This window comes from Coregonus clupeaformis, unplaced genomic scaffold (genome assembly GCF_020615455.1).
Source record: "Coregonus clupeaformis isolate EN_2021a unplaced genomic scaffold, ASM2061545v1 scaf0736, whole genome shotgun sequence".
NCBI lineage: Eukaryota > Metazoa > Chordata > Actinopteri > Salmoniformes > Salmonidae > Coregonus > Coregonus clupeaformis.
Window position 1 is genome coordinate 74,829 of NW_025534191.1, and position 18,319 is coordinate 93,147.

An 18,319-nucleotide genomic window follows, 5' to 3' on the forward strand; every position below is an offset into this window, starting at 1 on the left:
TGGTGGTGGGCAGGTTTAGGGTCTGTGTGGATGAAGGGCTGGTGGGCGGCCCGGGCAGGTTTAGGGTCTGTGTGGATGAAGGGCTGGTGGGCGGCGGGCAGGTTTAGGGTCTGTGTGGATGAAGGGCTGGTGGGTGGCGGGCAGGTTTAGGGTCTGTGTGGATGAAGGGCTGGTGGGTGGCGGGCAGGTTTAGGGTCTGTGTGGATGAAGGGCTGGTTGGTGGTGGGCAGGCAGGTTTAGGGTCTGTGTGGATGAAGGGCTGGTGGGTGGCGGGCAGGTTTAGGGTCTGTGTGGATGAAGGGCTGGTTGGTGGTGGGCAGGTTTAGGGTCTGTGTGGATGAAGGGCTGGTGGGCGGCGGGCAGGTTTAGGGTCTGTGTGGATGAAGGGCTGGTGGGCGGCGGGCAGGTTTAGGGTCTGTGTGGATGAAGGGCTGGTTGGTGGTGGGCAGGCAGGTTTAGGGTCTGTGTGGATGAAGGGCTGGTTGGTGGTGGGCAGGTTTAGGGTCTGTGTGGATGAAGGGCTGTGGGCGGCGGGCAGGTTTAGGGTCTGTGTGGATGAAGGGCTGGTGGGCGGCGGGCAGGTTTAGGGTCTGTGTGGATGAAGGGCTGGTGGGTGGCGGGCAGGTTTAGGGTCTGTGTGGATGAAGGGCTGGTGGGCGGCGGGCAGGTTTAGGGTCTGTGTGGATGAAGGGCTGGTGGGCGGCGGAGGCAGGTTTAGGGTCTGTGTGGATGAAGGGCTGGTTGATGGTGGGCAGGCAGGTTTAGGGTCTGTGTGGATGAAGGGGCTGGTTGGTGGTGGGCAGGTTTAGGGTCTGTGTGGATGAAGGGCTGGTGGGTGGCGGGCAGGTTTAGGGTCTGTGTGGATGAAGGGCTGGTGGGTGGCGGGCAGGTTTAGGGTCTGTGTGGATGAAGGGCTGGTGGGCGGCGGGCAGGTTTAGGGTCTGTGTGGATGAAGGGCTGGTTGATGGTGGGCAGGCAGGTTTAGGGTCTGTGTGGATGAAGGGCTGGTTGGTGGTGGGCAGGTTTAGGGTCTGTGGATGAAGGGCTGGTGGGCGGCGGGCAGGTTTAGGGTCTGTGTGGATGAAGGGCTGGTGGGCGGCGGGCAGGTTTAGGGTCTGTGTGGATGAAGGGCTGGTGGGTGGCGGGCAGGTTTAGGGTCTGTGTGGATGAAGGGCTGGTGGGTGGCGGGCAGGTTTAGGGTCTGTGTGGATGAAGGGCTGGTGGGCGGCGGGCAGGTTTAGGGTCTGTGTGGATGAAGGGCTGGTTGGTGGTGGGCAGGCAGGTTTAGGGTCTGTGTGGATGAAGGGCTGGTTGGTGGTGGGCAGGTTTAGGGTCTGTGTGGATGAAGGGCTGGTGGGCGGCGGGCAGGTTTAGGGTCTGTGTGGATGAAGGGCTGGTGGGCGGCGGGCAGGTTTAGGGTCTGTGTGGATGAAGGGCTGGTGGGTGGCGGGCAGGTTTAGGGTCTGTGTGGATGAAGGGCTGGTGGGTGGCGGGCAGGTTTAGGGTCTGAGGTTTTTCTTTCATTATTTGTATCTGCTATTAGGCCCTTTAGGCTGCACACTAACCGTAGCTCCAAAAACACACCAACTGCCAAATGCTTTTGGAAACTTAACATCGAACCACTGAGACAAAAAGGACAATGTCAGAGTTTAATTCAAGAAGAGAAAAGCTGCGAAATGGAGAGTTAAAATAAGGGACGGGCAGAACAGTAGTCTAATGTGGTGAAGTGGTAAAAGAGGATGATAGCAGTGCCGGCTACGTTATGTGGTGAAGTGGTAAAAGAGGATGATAGCAGTGCCGGCTACGTTATGTGGTGAAGTGGTAAAAGAGGATGATAGCAGTGCCGGCTACGTTATGTGGTGAAGTGGTAAAGGAGGATGATAGCAGTGCCGGCTACGTTATGTGGTGAAGTGGTAAAAGAGGATGATAGCAGTGCCGGCTACGTTATGTGGTGAAGTGGTAAAAGAGGATGATAGCAGTGCCGGCTACGTTATGTGGTGAAGTGGTAAAAGAGGATGATAGCAGTGCCGGCTACGTTATGTGGTGAAGTGGTAAAAGAGGATGATAGCAGTGCCGGCTACGTTATGTGGTGAAGTGGTAAAAGAGGATGATAGCAGTGCCGGCTACGTTATGTGGTGAAGTGGTAAAAGAGGATGATAGCAGTGCGGCTGCGTTATGTGGTGAAGTGGTAAAAGAGGATGATAGCAGTGCCGGCTCGTTATGTGGTGAAGTGGTAAAAGAGGATGATAGCAGTGCCGGCTCGTTATGTGGTGAAGTGGTAAAGAGGATGATAGCAGTGCCGGCTCGTTATGTGGTGAAGTGGTAAAAGAGGATGATAGCAGTGCCGGCTACGTTATGTGGTGAAGTGGTAAGGAGGATGATAGCAGTGCCGGCTACGTTATGTGGTGAAGTGGTAAAAGGAGGATGATAGCAGTGCCGGCTACGTTATGTGGTGAAGTGGTAAAAGAGGATGATAGCAGTGCCGGCTACGTTATGTGGTGAAGTGGTAAAAGAGGATGATAGCAGTGCCGGCTACGTTATGTGGTGAAGTGGTAAAGAGGATGATAGCAGTGCCGGCTCGTTATGTGGTGAAGTGGTAAAGAGGATGATAGCAGTGCCGCTACGTTATGTGGTGAAGTGGTAAAAGAGGATGATAGCAGTGCCGGCTACGTTATGTGGTGAAGTGGTAAAAGAGGATGATAGCAGTGCCGGCTACGTTATGTGGTGAAGTGGTAAAAGAGGATGATAGCAGTGCCGGCTACGTTATGTGGTGAAGTGGTAAAAGAGGATGATAGCAGTGCGGCTACGTTATGTGGTGAAGTGGTAAAAGAGGATGATAGCAGTGCCGGCTACGTTATGTGGTGAAGTGGTAAAAGAGGATGATAGCAGTGCCGGCTGTGTTATGTGGTGAAGTGGTAAAAGAGGATGATAGCAGTGCCGGCTACGTTATGTGGTGAAGTGGTAAAAGGAGGATGATAGCAGTGCCGGCTACGTTATGTGGTGAAGTGGTAAAGAGGATGATAGCAGTGCCGGCTACGTTATGTGGTGAAGTGGTAAAAGAGGATGATAGCAGTGCCGGCTACGTTATGTGGTGAAGTGGTAAAAGAGGATGATAGCAGTGCCGGCTACGTTATGTGGTGAAGTGGTAAAAGAGGATGATAGCAGTGCCGGCTACGTTATGTGGTGAAGTGGTAAAGAGGATGATAGCAGTGCCGACTCGTTATGTGGTGAAGTGGTAAAGAGGATGATAGCAGTGCGGCTACGTTATGTGGTGAAGTGGTAAAAGAGGATGATAGCAGTGCCGGCTACGTTATGTGGTGAAGTGGTAAAAGAGGATGATAGCAGTGCCGGCTACGTTATGTGGTGAAGTGGTAAAAGAGGATGATAGCAGTGCCGGCTACGTTATGTGTGATGATTGTGAGACGCTAAACAAATTCGACAGTCACAAGACGGCACGTCAAGGGAACTGTACTGTTCAGATGGATTACATGGGATTGTAGCCTAGCTGAAATCTAGACACTGACTGTAGGTCCATAAACTCTCATATAGCCTAATATAATATGAACTCCTGCAGAATTAAGCATTTCTTGCAGTAAAACTATAGACCAAATGTACATTTTGACCAAACGTACATTTTGACTCGGGAGTGGAGAAATATGTTTTATTTATTTCAGCATCTTGAGAGAATGAATGAACAGTTCGGCAACGTCTGTAGAGGTGCTATCTTTCTCAGCATCAAAAAAGCCGATAGTATTTCAACCACATTAAATATGCATCCAAGCCGAACTGAAATCTTATCAAAAACATGTTGGGTTATTTTAAAAGCTTTTAATTTCCTTAAAACTGGTCAAACTGATGTCATTTGGAAATGTGGGCCGGAAAATATTTCCATATATACAGTGAGGGAAATAAGTATTTGATCCCCTGCTGATTTTGTACGTTTGCCCACTGACAAAGAAATGATCAGTCTATAATTTTAATGGTAGGTTTATTTGAACAGTGAGAGACAGAATAACAACAAAGAAATCCAGAAAAACGCATGTCAAAAATGCTATAAATTGATTTGCATTTTAATGAGGGAAATAAGTATTTGACCCCTCTGCAAAACATGACTTAGTACTTGGTGGCAAAACCCTTGTTGGCAATCACAGAGGTCAGACGTTTCTTGTAGTTGGCCACCAGGTTTGCACACATCTCAGGAGGGATTTTGTTCCACTCCTCTTTGCAGATCTTCTCCAAGTCATTAAGGTTTCGAGGCTGACGTTTGGCAACTTGAACCTTCAGCTCCCTCCACAGATTTTCTATGGGATTAAGGTCTGGAGACTGGCTAGGCCACTCCAGGACCTTAATGTGCTTCTTCTTGAGCCACTCCTTTGTTGCCTTGGCCGTGTGTTTTGGGTCATTGTCATGCTGGAATACCCATCCACTAACCATTTTCAATGCCCTGGCTGAGGGAAGGAGGTTCTCACCCAAGATTTGACGGTACATTGCCCCATCCATCGTCCCTTTGATGCGGTGAAGTTGTCATGTCCCCTTAGCAGAAAAACACCCCCAAAGCATAGTGTTTCCACCTCCATGTTTGACGGTGGGGATGGTGTTCTTGGGGTCATAGACAGCATTCCTCCTCCTCCAAACACGGCGAGTTGAGTTGATGCCAAAGAGCTCCATTTTGGTCTCATCTGACCACAACACTTTCACCCAGTTCTCCTCTGAATCATTCAGATGTTCATTGGCAAACTTCAGACGGCCCTGTATTTGTGCATTCTTGAGCAGGGGGACCTTGTGAGCGCTGCAGGATTTCAGTCCTTCACGGCGTAGTGTGTTACCAATTGTTTTCTTGGTGACTATGGTCCCAGCTGCCTTGAGATCATTGACAAGATCCTCCCGTGTAGTTCTGGGCTGATTCCTCACCGTTCTGATGATCATTGCAACTCCACGAGGTGAGATCTTGCATGGAGCCCCAGACCGAGGGAGATTGACAGTTATTTTGTGTTTCTTCCATTTGCGAATAATCGCACCAACTGTTGTCACCTTCTCACCAAGCTGCTTGGCGATGGTCTTGTAGCCCATTCCAGCCTTGTGTAGGTCTACAATCTTGTCCCTGACATCCTTGGATAGCTCTTTGGTCTTGGCCATGGTGGAGAGTTTGGAATCTGATTGATTGATTGCTTCTGTGGACAGGTGTCTTTTATACAGGTAACAAACTGAGATTAGGAGCACTCCCTTTAAGAGTGTGCTCTAATCTCAGCTCGTTACCTGTATAAAAGACACCTGGGAGCCAGAAATCTTTCTGATTGAGAGGGGGTCAAATACTTATTTCCCTCATTAAAATGCAAATCAATTTATAACATTTTTGACATGGGTTTTTCTGGATTTTTTGGTTGTTATTCTGTCTCTCACTGTTCAAATAAACCTACCATTAAAATTATAGACTGATAATTTCTTTGTCAGTGGGCAAACGTACAAAATCAGCAGGGGATCAAATACTTGTTTCCCTCACTGTATACACTACCGGTCAAAAGTTTCAGAACACCTACTCATTCAAGGGTTTATCTTTATTTTTACTAGTTTCTACATTGTAGAATAATAGTGAAGACATCAAAACTATGAAATAACCCTAACCCTAACCAAAAAAGTGTTAAATATATTTTATATTTGAGATTCTTCAAATAGCCACCCTTTGCCTTAATGCGTTTGCTGGTGACACTGTCTGTGATTTATTTAGAATTCAAGGCACGCTTAACCAGCATGGCTACTACAGCATTCTGCAGCGATACGCCATCCCATCTGGTATGGGCTTAGTGGGACTATCATTTGTTTTTCAACAGGACAATGACCCAACACACCTCCAGGCTGTGTAAGGGCTATTTTACCAAGAAGGAGAGTGATGGAGTGCTGCATCAGATTACCTGGCCTCCACAATCCCCCGACCTCAACCAAATTGAAATGGTTTGGGATGAGTCGGACCGCAGAGTGAAGGAAAAGCAGCCAACAAGTGCTCAGCATATGTGGGAACTCCTTCAAGACTGTTAGAAAAGCATTCCAGGTGAAGCTGGTTGAGACAATGCTAAGAGTGTGCAAAGCTGTCATCAAGGCAAAGCGTGGCTATTTGAAGAATCTCAAACACAAAATATATTTCGATTTGTTTAACACTTTTTTGGTTTCTACATGATTCCACATGTGTTATTTCATAGTTGTGATGTCTTCACTATTATTCTACAATGTAGAAAATAGCAAAAATAAAGAAAAACCCTTGAATGAGTAGGTGTTCTGAAACGTTTGACCGGTAGTGTATATTTTTTTGTTATTGCATTTTCTCCCCGGTCCCTAAACAACTTTGCTGCCTGAGAGAAGTATAGATGAAGGAGGAACGAGAAAACTAACTTTACCATGGCAGCTAGAATGAAGCATTTGTTCTATCAATTTATGTCATTATTCTGGTGAGCAGGGGTTTATTTAGTCTTCTAGGGCAACAAGTAATGACAGAAGAGAAGCTGCATGTATCTAATTATAGATATATGACTTATAACAAATAGCCTACCAAAATGTCGGAAATTATAAGCAGAAACATAGGCCTATCTAAAATGTCCTGTAAAAAAATTGTTCCGCCATCTTTGACTGTACAGCGCATTTTCTATATTAGCATGTTAGGGTCGGGTGCTGGCCTCAGATTTTCACTTTATCACATATAGACGGGTGGTTGCGGGCGGGTTATCAGCAATTGTGGGCGGGTGCGGGTGAACAAATAGCTGACCCGCGCATCACTAACCCCCCGCCCACCCAACCCCACTCCACACCCCTAGACACACAAACACAAACTGACTGTATTCTTAGCTAAGCTGATGGGCAAGCAACTAGACATTCCTGGGCCTCCCTGCAACAACACTAGATAAATATCAGGACTAGTTCAGCTGTCATGGCAGTGTCCCATATTGTCTCTCAGCCAACACACAAATCCCCTGATTGCTCAATACAGCCTCGGAGTGTCTTTCTCAGCCAGCCATCCATCCATGTTTCCAGCAAGCCAGCCAACCTTCCAACCTCCCTCCCTCCTTCCATCCAAAAGGATGAAGGAGATAAAGAAAAGGGAAAAGACAGGAGTGTCAACAGCAGCCTTATAAGAGATGGAGTCGGAGGTAGAGATGGATTCGGAGGTAGAGATGGAGTCAGAGGAGGTAGAGATGGAGTCGGAGGTAGAGATGGAGTCGGAGGTAGAGATGGAGTCAGAGGAGGTAGAGATGGAGTCGGAGGTAGAGATGGAGTCGGAGGTAGAGATGGAGTCGGAGGTAGAGGTGGAGTCGGAGGTAGAGATGGAGTCGGAGGTAGAGGTGGAGTCGGAGGTAGAGGTGGAGTCGGAGGTAGAGATGGAGTCGGAGGTAGAGATGGAGTCAGAGGTAGAGATGGAGTCGGAGGTAGAGATGGAGTCGGATCTAGAGATGGAGTCGGAGGTAGAGATGGAGTCAGAGATAGAGATGAGTCGGAGGTAGAGATGGAGTCGGAGGTAGAGATGGAGTCAGAGATAGAGATGGAGTCAGAGATAGAGATGGAGTCGGAGGTAGAGATGGAGTCGGATCTAGAGATGGAGTCGGAGGTAGAGATGGAGTCAGAGATAGAGATGGAGTCAGAGATAGAGATGGAGTCAGAGATAGAGATGGAGTCAGAGGTAGAGATGGAGTCGGAGATAGAGATGGGGTCAGAGCTAGAATGGAGGGAGGAGAACAGATCTAGAGATGGAGTCAGCGCAGAGTCAGAGCTAGAATGGAGGGAGAGATGAGAACAGATATGCTCCTTGTGGCCTCTCTCTCCCCCACACCCCTCTGAAATGAGACACCCAGATCCCAAAAGCATCTAATATGGTGGCTTCTAATAACAATATGCCATTTAGCATATAATATATCCTTCAGGTGTGTTAATGTGCACACCTGTACATGCATACTAAAGCACACTAATTTGTTAACATTTCAATTAATTAATTCAGTACAACGTTGTGCTCAGACAGCACAGTAAAGGAAAGTAGACATTGAGACAACTGAAGTATGTCCTAGAGCGCCCTCTGTTGTTTATCTCATTAGTTGCTACTGATTACAGCAGGCACAAGTTAGTTTAAAATGTAGGAATAGAAATAAACCCAATCAAGTGCTACCAGAATCCACCAGTGACTGGACTATCGTTAAATGCATGGTTTTGATTTTCTCTGTAGGAAAAAATAGACAAATTCCTCTGAGCTAGAGTTCTCTCTCTCTCTCTCTCTCTCTCTCTCTCTCTCTCTCTCTCTCTCTCTCTCTCTCTCTCTCTCTCTCTCTCTCTCTCTCTCTCTCTCTCTCTCTCTCTCTCTCAAACAAAAATGAAAAAAACAATAAATATTAACAGTGATCCTTACACTCAGATGTTCCAAAATAATAAACACATTTCAAATGTCATATTATGTCAATATACAGTGTTGTAGTGATGTGCAAATAGTTAAAGTACAAATGGGAAAATAAATAAACATAAATATGGGTTGTATTTACAATGGTGTTTGTTCTTCACTGGTTGCCCTTTTCTTGTGGCAACAGGTCACAAATCTTGCTGCTGTGATGGCACACTGTGGTATTTCACCCAATAGATATGGGAGGTTCTTTGTGGGTCTGTGTCATCTGAGGGAAATATGTGTCTCTAATATGGTCATACATTTGGCAGGAAGTTAGGAAGTGCAGCTCAGTTTCCACCTCATTTTGTGGGCAGTGTGCACATAGCCTGTCTTCTCTTGAGAGCCAGGTCTGCCTACGGCGGCTTTCTCAATAGCAAGGCTATGCTCACTGAGTCTGTACATAGTCAAAGCTTTCCTTAAGTTTGGGTCAGTCACAGTGGTCAGGTATTCTGACACTGTGAACTCTCTGCTTAGGGCCAAATAGCATTCTAGTTTGCTCTGTTTTTTTTGTTAATTCTTTCTAAAGTAATTATCTTTATGCTTTCTCATGATTTGGTTGGATCTAATTGTGTTGCTGTCCTGGGGGTCTGTGGGGTCTGTTTGTGTTTGTGAACAGAGCCCCAGGACCAGCTTGCTTAGGGGACTCTTCTCCAGGTTCATCTCTCTGTAGGTGATGGCTTTGTTATGGAAGGTTTGGGAATCGCTTCCTTTTAGGTGGTTGTAGAATTTAACAGCTCTTTTCTGGATTTGGATAATTGGCGGGTATCGGCCTAATTCTGCTCTGCATGCATTACTTATTTTTATTTTTTATAAATTTTATTTCACCTTTATTTAACCAGGTAGGCCAGTTGAGAACAAGTTCTCATTTACAACTGCGACCTGGCCAAGATAAAGCAAAGCAGTGCGATAAAAACAACAACAACACAGAGTTACATATGGAATAAACAAAACGTACAGTCAATAACACAATAGAAAATCTATATACAGTGTGTGCAAATGTAGTAAGTTATGGAGGTAAGGCAATAAATAGGCCATAGTGAAAAATAATTACAATTTAGTATTAACACTGGAGTGATAGACGTTCAGAAGATGATGTGCAAATAGAGATACTGGGGTGCAAATGAGCAAAATAAATAACAATATGGGGATGAGGTAGTTGGAGGTAGAGATGGAGTCGGAGGTAGAGATGGAGTCGGAGGTAGAGATGGAGTCAGAGGTAGAGATGGAGTCGGAGGTAGAGATGGAGTCGGAGGTAGAGATGGAGTCGGAGGTAGAGATGGAGTCGGAGCTAGAGATGGAGTCAGAGGTAGAGATGGAGTCAGAGGTAGAGATGGAGTCGGAGCTAGAGATGGAGTCAGAGATAGAGATGGAGTCGGAGGTAGAGATGGAGTCAGAGGTAGAGATGGAGTCAGAGATAGAGATGGAGTCGGAGGTAGAGATGGAGTCAGAGGTAGAGATGGAGTCAGAGGTAGAGATGGAGTCGGAGCTAGAGATGGAGTCAGAGGTAGAGATGGAGTCGGATCTAGAGATGGAGTCGGAGGTAGAGATGGAGTCAGAGGTAGAGATGAGTCGGAGGTAGAGATGGAGTCAGAGGTAGAGATGGAGTCAGAGATAGAGATGGAGTCAGAGATAGAGATGGAGTCAGAGGTAGAGATGGAGTCGGAGGTAGAGATGGAGTCGGAGGTAGAGATGGAGTCAGGGGTAGAGATGGAGTCAGAGGTAGAGATGGAGTCAGAGGTAGAGACTCGCCGTGTTTGGAGGAAGAAGAAGGATGAGTACAACCCCAAGAACACCATCCCAACCGTGAAGCATGGAGGTGGAAACATCATTCTTTGGGGATGCTTTTCTGCAAAGAGAACAGGACGACTGCACCGTATTGAGGGGAGGATGGATGGGGCCATGTATCGTGAGATCTTGGCCAACAACCTCCTTCCCTCAGTAAGAGCATTGAAGATGGGTCGTGGCTGGGTCTTCCAGCATGACAACGACCCGAAACACACAGCCAGGGCAACGAAGGAGTGGCTCCGTAAGAAGCATCTCAAGGTCCTGGAGTGGCCTAGCCAGTCTCCAGACCTGAACCCAATAGAAAATCTTTGGAGGGAGCTGAAAGTCCGTATTGCCCTGCGACAGCCCCGAAACCTGAAGGATCTGGAGAAGGTCTGTATGGAGGAGTGGGCCAAAATCCCTGCTGCAGTGTGTGCAAACCTGGTCAAGACCTACAGGAAACGTATAATCTCTGTAATTGCAAACAAAGGTTTCTGTACCAAATATTAAGTTCTGCTTTTCTGATGTATCAAATACTTATGTCATGCAAAAAAATGCAAATTAATTACTTAAAAATCATACAATGTGATTTTCTGGATTTTTTTTTTTGATTCCATCTCTGACAGTTGAAGTGTACCTATGGTAAAAATTACAGACCTCTACATGCTTTGTAAGTAGGAAAACCTGCAAAATCGGCAGTGTATCAAATACTTGTTCTCCCCACTGTATATAGTAGTATTGTGTTTATACATGTTGAAGAGGGTGGGGCTCAAGCTGCATCCCTGCCTCACCCCACGGCCCTGAGGAAAGAAATGTGTTTTTTTTGCCAATTTGAACCGCACACTTGTCAACAAAGCATGAGAAGACTTTGCCTTTGGTTTTGTTTGTTTGTTTGTCAATTAGGGTGTGCAGGGTGAATACGTGGTATGTCATACGGTAATTTGGTAAAATGCCAAATTGACATTTGCTCAGTACATTTTTCACTGAGGAAATGTACGAGTCTGCTGTTAATGATTATGTAGAGGATTTTATAATATAATATAATAATAAGCCATTTAGCAGACGCTTTTATCCGAAGCGACTTACAGTCATGCGTGCATACATTTATTTTCCCAAGGTTGCTGTTGACGCATATCCCACAGTAGTTATTGGGGTCAAATTTGTCTCTACTTTTGTGGATTGGGGTGATCAGTCCTTGGTTACAAATATTGGGGAAGATGCCAGAGCTGAGGATGATGTTAAAGAGTTGAAGTATAGCCAATTGGAATTTGTGGTCTGTATATTTTTTTCATTTAAATCAAATCAAATCAAATCAAATTGTATTGGTCACATGCGCCGAATACAACAGGTGCAGATATTACAGTGAAATGCTTACTTACAGCCCTTAACCAACAGTGCATTTATTTTTTACAAAAAAAGTACAAATAAAACAACAACAAAAAAAGTGTTGAGAGAAAAAGAGCAGAAGTAAAATAAAATAACAGTAGGGAGGCTATATATACAGGGGGGTACCGGTGCAGAGTCAATGTGCGGGGGCACCGGCTAGTTGAGATAGTTGAAGTAATATGTACATGTGGGTAGAGTTAAAGTGACTATGCATAAATAATTAACAGAGTAGCAGCAGCGTAAAAAGGATGGGGTGGGGGGGGCAGTGCAAATAGTCTGGGTAGCCATGATTAGCTGTTCAGGAGTCTTATGGCTTGGGGGTAGAAGCTGTTGAGAAGTCTTTTGGACCTAGACTTGGCACTCCGGTACCGCTTGCCGTGCGGTAGCAGGGAGAACAGTCTATGACTAGGGTGGCTGGAGTCTTTGACAATTTTGAGGGCCTTCCTCTGACACCGCCTGGTATAGAGGTCCTGGATGGCAGGAAGCTTGGCCCCAGTGATGTACTGGGCCGTACGCACTACCCTCTGTAGTGCCTTGCGGTCGGAGGCCAAGCAGTTGCCATACCAGGCGGTGATGCAACCAGTCAGGATGCTCTCGATGGTGCAGCTGTATAATTTTTTGAGGATCTGAGAACCCATGCCAAATCTTTTCAGTCTCCTGAGGGGGAGTAGGCTTTGTCGTGCCCTCTTCACGACTGTCTTGGTGTGTTTGGACCATGATAGTTCGTTGGTGATGTGGACACCAAGGAACTTGAAGCTCTCAACCTGTTCCACTACAGCCCTGTCGATGAGAATGGGGGCGTGCTCAGTCCTCTTTTTTTTCGTGTAGTCCACAATCATCTCCTTTGTCTTGGTCACGTTGAGGGAGAGGTTGTTGTCCTGGCACCACACGGCCAGGTCTCTGACCTCCTCCCTATAGGCTGTCTCATCGTTGTCGGTGATCAGGCCTACCACTGTTGTGTCGTCGGCAAACTTAATGATGGTGTTGGAGTCGTGCCTGGCCATGCAGTCATGGGTGAACAGAGAGTACAGGAGGGGGACTGAGCACGCACCCCTGAGGGGGCCCCCGTGTTGAGGATCAGTGTGGCAGATGTGTTGTTACCTACCCTTACCACCTGGGGGCGGCCCGTCAGGAAGTCCAGGATCCAGTTGCAGAGGGAGGTGTTTAGTCCCAGGATCCTTAGCTTAGTGATGAGCTTAGAGGGCACTATGGTGTTGAATGCTGAGCTGTAGTCAATGAATAGCATTCTCACGTAGGTGTTCCTCTTGTCCAGGTGGGAAAGGGCAGTGTGGAGTGCAATAGAGATTGCATCATCTGTGGATCTGTTGGGGCGGTATGCAAATTGGAGTGGGTCTAGGGTTTCTGGGATAATGCTGTTGATGTGAGCCATGACCAGCCTTTCAAAGCACTTCATGGCTACAGACGTCAGTGCTACGGGTCGGTAGTCATTTAGGCAGGTTATCTTAGAGTCCTTGGGCACGGGGACTATGGTGGTCTGCTTGAAACATGTTGGTATTACAGACTCAGTCAGGGACATGTTGAAAATGTCAGTGAAGACACTTGCCAGTTGGTCAGCACATGCTCGGAGTACACGTCCTGGTAATCCGTCTGGCCCTGCGGCTTGTGAATGTTGACCTGCTTAAAAGTCTTACTCACATCGGCTACGGAGAGCGTGATCACATAGTCATCCGGAACAGCTGGTGCTCTCATGCATGCTTCAGTGTTGCTTGCCTCGAAGCGAGCATAGAAGTGGTTTAGCTCGTCTGGTAGGCTTGTGTCACTGGGCAGCTCGCGGCTGTGCTTCCCTTTGTAGTCTGTAATAGTTTTCAAGCCCTGCCACATCCGACGAGCGTCAGAGCCAGTGTAGTACGATTCAATCTTAGCCCTGTATTGACTCTTTGCCTGTTTGATGGTTCGTCGGAGGGCATAGCGGGATTTCTTATAAGCGTCCGGGTTAGAGTCCCGTTCCTTGAAAGCGGCAGCTCTACCCTTTAGCTCAGTGCGGATGTTGCCTGTAATCCATGGCTTATGGTTGGGGTATGTACGTACGGTCACTGTGGGGATGACGTCATCGATGCACTTATTGATGAAGCCAGTGACTGATGTGGTGTACTCCTCAATGCTGTCTGAATAATCCCGGAACATGTTCCAGTCTGTGCTAGCAAAACAGTCCTGTAGCTTAGCATCTGCGTCATCTGACCACTTTTTTATTAACCGAGTCACTGGTGCTTCCTGCTTTAGTTTTTGCTTATAAGCAGGAATCAGGAGGATAGAGTTATGGTCAGATTTGCCAAATGGAGGGCGAGGGAGAGCTTTGTATGCGTCTCTGTGTGTGGAGTAAAGGTGGTCTAGAGTTTTTTTTCCTCTGGTTGCACATTTAACATGCTGGTAGAAATTAGGTAGAACGGATTTAAGTTTCCCTGCATTAAAGTCCCCGGCCACTAGGAGCGCTGCATCTGGATGAACGTTTTCCTGTTGATTTATGGCCTTGTACAACTCATTCAGTGCAATCTCAATGCCAGCATTGGTTTGTGGTGGTAAATATACAGCTATGAAAAATATAGATGAAAACTCTCTTGGTAAATAGTGTGGTCTACAGCTTATCATAAGATACTCTACCTCAGGCGAGCAAAACCTCGAGACTTCCTTAGTATTAATTAATTGAGGATACCATCAACACCACAGGCTTTTTTGGGTTGGAGGGTTTGTATTTTGTCCTGTAGTTCATTCAATGTAATTGGAGAATCCAGTGGGTTCTGGTAGTCTTTAATAGCTGACTCTACGATTTTAATTGATCATGTATATGTTTTTGCTGTTTGTTTGTTATAGGGCCAGAAAGATTGGAGAAGTGGTTTATCCATACATCTCCATCCATAACTCTTCATGTTGTTGTTTGTTTAGTGTGTTCAAATTTTCCCAGAAGTGGTCAGATTCTATGGATTGTTCTTTATTTTTTCTTAGTTTATTTCTGTACTGTTTTAGTGTTTCACCATAGTGAAGGTGTAGGCTCAGGTTCTCAGCCCCTGGTTCGACCTTGATCTGGCAGAGTTACTCCACCTCAAGAATTCCATTTGGCAAAAGGCTCAGCACACAAATACTCGGGCTGACTGGCTCTCGTTCAGGTAAATGAGAAATAAGTGCATTCAGGCTATCCGTAAGGCCAAAGTTAGTTACTTTAAGGAGCAGTTCTCTCTCTGCGTCTAACCCAAGAGGTTCTGGAAAACGGTGAAAGACCTGGAGAATAAACCCTCCTCCTCACAGCTGCCCATGTCCCTTAATGTTGACGATGTGGTTGTCACTGACAAGGAGCACATGGCTGAGCTCTTTAATCACCACTTCATTAAGTCAGGATTCCTATTTGACTCAGCCATGCCTCCTTGACCGTCCAACACTTCCTCATCTCCCAGCCCTTCTAATGTGACTAGCCCCGATGCTCCTCCCTATTTTTCCCCCGCTACACAGCTTCTCCCTGCAGGGGGTCACTGAGTCCGAGGTGCTAAAGGAGCTCCTTAAACTTGACCCCAAAAAAACATCTGGGTCAGATGGTTTAGACCCTTTCTTCTTTAAGGTTGCTGCCCCTATCATCGCCAAGCCTGTCTCTGACCTTTTTAACCTGTCTCTCCTCTCTGGGGAGGTTCCCATTGCTTGGAAGGCAGCCACGGTGCGTCCTTTATTTAAAGGGGGAGATCAAGCTGATCCTAACCGTTATAGGCCAATTTCTATCTTGACCTGTTTATCAAAAGTGTTGGGAAAACTTGTCAATAATCAGCTGACTGGCTTTCTTGATGTCTAAAGTATTCTCTCTGGTATGCAATCTGGTTTCCGCTCATGTTATGGATGTGTCACTGCAACCTTAAAGGTCCTAAATGATGTCACCATTGCCCTTGATTCTAAGCAATGTTGTGCTGCTATTTTTATTGACTATTCCATCCTTGTGGGCCGGCTAAGGCGTATTGGTGTCTCTGAGGGGTCTTTGGCCTGGTTTGCTAACTACCTCTTTCAAAGAGCGCTCTTCTCAATTTACTTCAACAACATAGCTCAGGCAGTGTTGAGACTTCTAGCTCACTCAGGAAAATAAAAAATAAAAAAATAAATATATAAATAGATAAAAGAGAAGCAAATGGGTCTGATGTGTTCAATTAAATGGGGAACGAGTGATTTCATTAAGTTTCTTAGATGCTCATATATGTTACGTTATGTGCACACTTAAATTATGGCAGCTGGTAATCATTTCACCGCAGACAATCATCAGGAGCACACAGCCCGTTGGGGTATGTAACTGCGAACTACTCACAGTCTAGCATTAATGTTTAAGTCACTTATATGTTTGAGCACTGAACGTTTACCTCACTGTGTCGGTGTTAGTTGGCTGAGAGTAGCTTGTAGCTCGCTGGGTGCGGTAGCTCAGCGACCCAGATGCTGTATAGCATTAGGCTATCATTATCAGCCATTTGCGTTGTGCTGATTGTTCGGAGCACTCTGCTGTTTTCTGGTGGCGGTGGTGTTAGCGGTGGTTTGGTTCGGTGATCCATGGTGGAGTGCCGCGTTATGTTGCGTTTGTGCGTGTGTAAATCCTTTGGACGAGGCATGTGGTGGCATGGGTTCTATGTCCTGTGACAGCGTCCATAGCAACCAGTGACGGCAGAGTCACTGGGCATGCTCCTCTGGCGCTAGGCATTCTGGGTGATGTAGTCAATGTTGTTTTAAACCAGATTTACCACATTTTTGATGATGTTGCAGGCTTATTTGATTTTCATTATTTACATTATTATTATATTATATTATTTGAATAATATATTTAAATTGTATATTTGAATAATATATTGTCATTATTTGTTTGTTGTATTTCAGGTTTATGACCTGTGGTCATTTAATTTAAAATAAAATTAAGGACAAAACACGAGTCATGACATTGTGTGCTTCCTGGTGAGCCTTTTCGGGGGGCTAAATAACGAAAAAATATGAGTACTTGGGAGTATGGCTAGATGGTACACTGTCCTTCTCTCAGCACATATCAAAGCTGCAGGCTAAGGTTAAATCTAGACTTGGTTTCCTCTATCGTAATCGCTCCTCTTTCACCCCAGCTGCCAAACTAACCCTGATTCAGATGACCATCCTACCCATGTTAGATTACAGAGACTTAATTTATAGATCGGCAGGTAAGGTTGCTCTCGAGTGGCTAGATGTTCTTTATCATTCGGCCATCAGATTTGCCACCAATGCTACTTATAGGACACATCACTGCACTCTATACTCCTCTGTAAACTAGTCATCTCTGTGTACCCGTCGCAAGATCCCCACTGGTTGATGCTTATTTATAAAACCCTCTTAGGCCTCACTCCCCCCTATCTGAGATACCTACTGCAGCCCTCATCCTCCACATACAACACCCGTTCTGCCAGTCACATTCTGTTAAAGGTCCCCAAAGCACAAACATCCCTGGGTCGCTCCTCTTTTCAGTTCGCTGCAGCTAGCGACTGGAACGAGCTGCAAAAAACACTCAAACTGGACAGTTTTATCTCCATCTCTTCATTCAAAGACTCAATCATGGACACTCTTACTGACAGTTATGGCTGCTTCGCCTGATGTATTGTTGTCTCTACCTTCTTGCCCTTTGTGCTGTTGTCTGTGCCCAATAATGTTTGTACCATGTTTTGTGCTGCTACCATGTTGTGTTGCTACCATGTTGTGTTGCTACCATGTTGTGTTGCTGCCATGTTGTGTTGCTACCATGTTGTGTTGCTACCATGCCATGCTCTACCAATTGAGCTACACGGGACTATCATGTGGTGTCATGTGGTGTTGCTACCATGCTGTGTTGTCATGTGTTGCTGCCATGCTATGTTGTTGTCTTAGGTCTCTCTTTATGTAGTGTTGTGGTGTCTCTCTTTATGTAGTGTTGTGGTGTCTCTCTTTATGTAGTGTTGTGGTGTCTCTCTTTATGTAGTGTTGTGGCGTCTCTCTTGTCGTGATGTGTGTTTTGTCCTATATTTTTAATCCCAGCCCACGTCCCCACAGGAGGCCTTTTGCCTTTTGGTAGGCCGTCATTGTAAATAAGAATTTGTTCTTAACTGACTTGCCTGGTTAAATAAAGGTTTAAAAAAATAAAACATCTGTGTCTCTGTGTTTTTGGTTAGATAGGTTCCTCAATTCCTTTCTTAGGTTTTTGCATTCTTCATGAAAACTCTCTATCTATCTCTCTCTCTCTCTCTCTCTCTCTCTCTCTCTCGCTCTCTCTCTCGCTCTCCCCCATCTCTCTCTCTCTCTCTCTCTCTCCCCATCTCTCTCTCTCTCTCGCTTTCTCTCTCTCTCTCTCTCTCTCTCTCTCTCCCCATCTCTCTCTCTCTCTCTCTCTCTCTCTCTCTCTCTCTCTCTCTCTCTCTCTCTCTCTCTCTCTCTCTCTCTCTCTCTCTCTCTCATCTCTCTCTCTCTCTCTCTCTCTCTCTCTCTCCCTATCTCTCTCTCTCTCTCTCCCCCATCTCTCTCTCTCTCTCTCTCTCTCTCTCTCTCTCTCCCCCATCTCTCTCTCTCTCTCTCCCCCATCTCTCTCTCTCCCTCTCTCTCTCTCCCCCCATCTCTCTCTCTCTCCCCCATCTCTCTCTCTCTCGCTCTCTCCCCATATATCTCTCTCTCGCTCTCTCCCCATATCTCTCTCTCTTCCCTACGTACAGTGGGGGAAAAAAGTATTTAGTCAGCCTCCAATTGTGCAAGTTCTCATCTCTCCCAAGTGGACATTCTCAATTTTTCCCCTAACCCATC

General features: G+C 46.2%; 1 long non-coding RNA gene across 1 annotated transcript in view; it reads right to left on the reverse strand.

The window, feature by feature from the left end:
* The window catches only part of LOC121577224, a 32,016-nt gene extending 15,829 nt beyond the window's left edge, over positions 1–16,187 (reverse strand). Inside the window, exon 1 of the long non-coding RNA XR_006002586.1 lies at positions 15,907–16,187. This is a non-coding gene — a long non-coding RNA (uncharacterized LOC121577224). The remainder of the gene's footprint in view (positions 1–15,906) is intronic.
* Between the last annotated feature and the right edge of the window lie 2,132 nt (positions 16,188–18,319).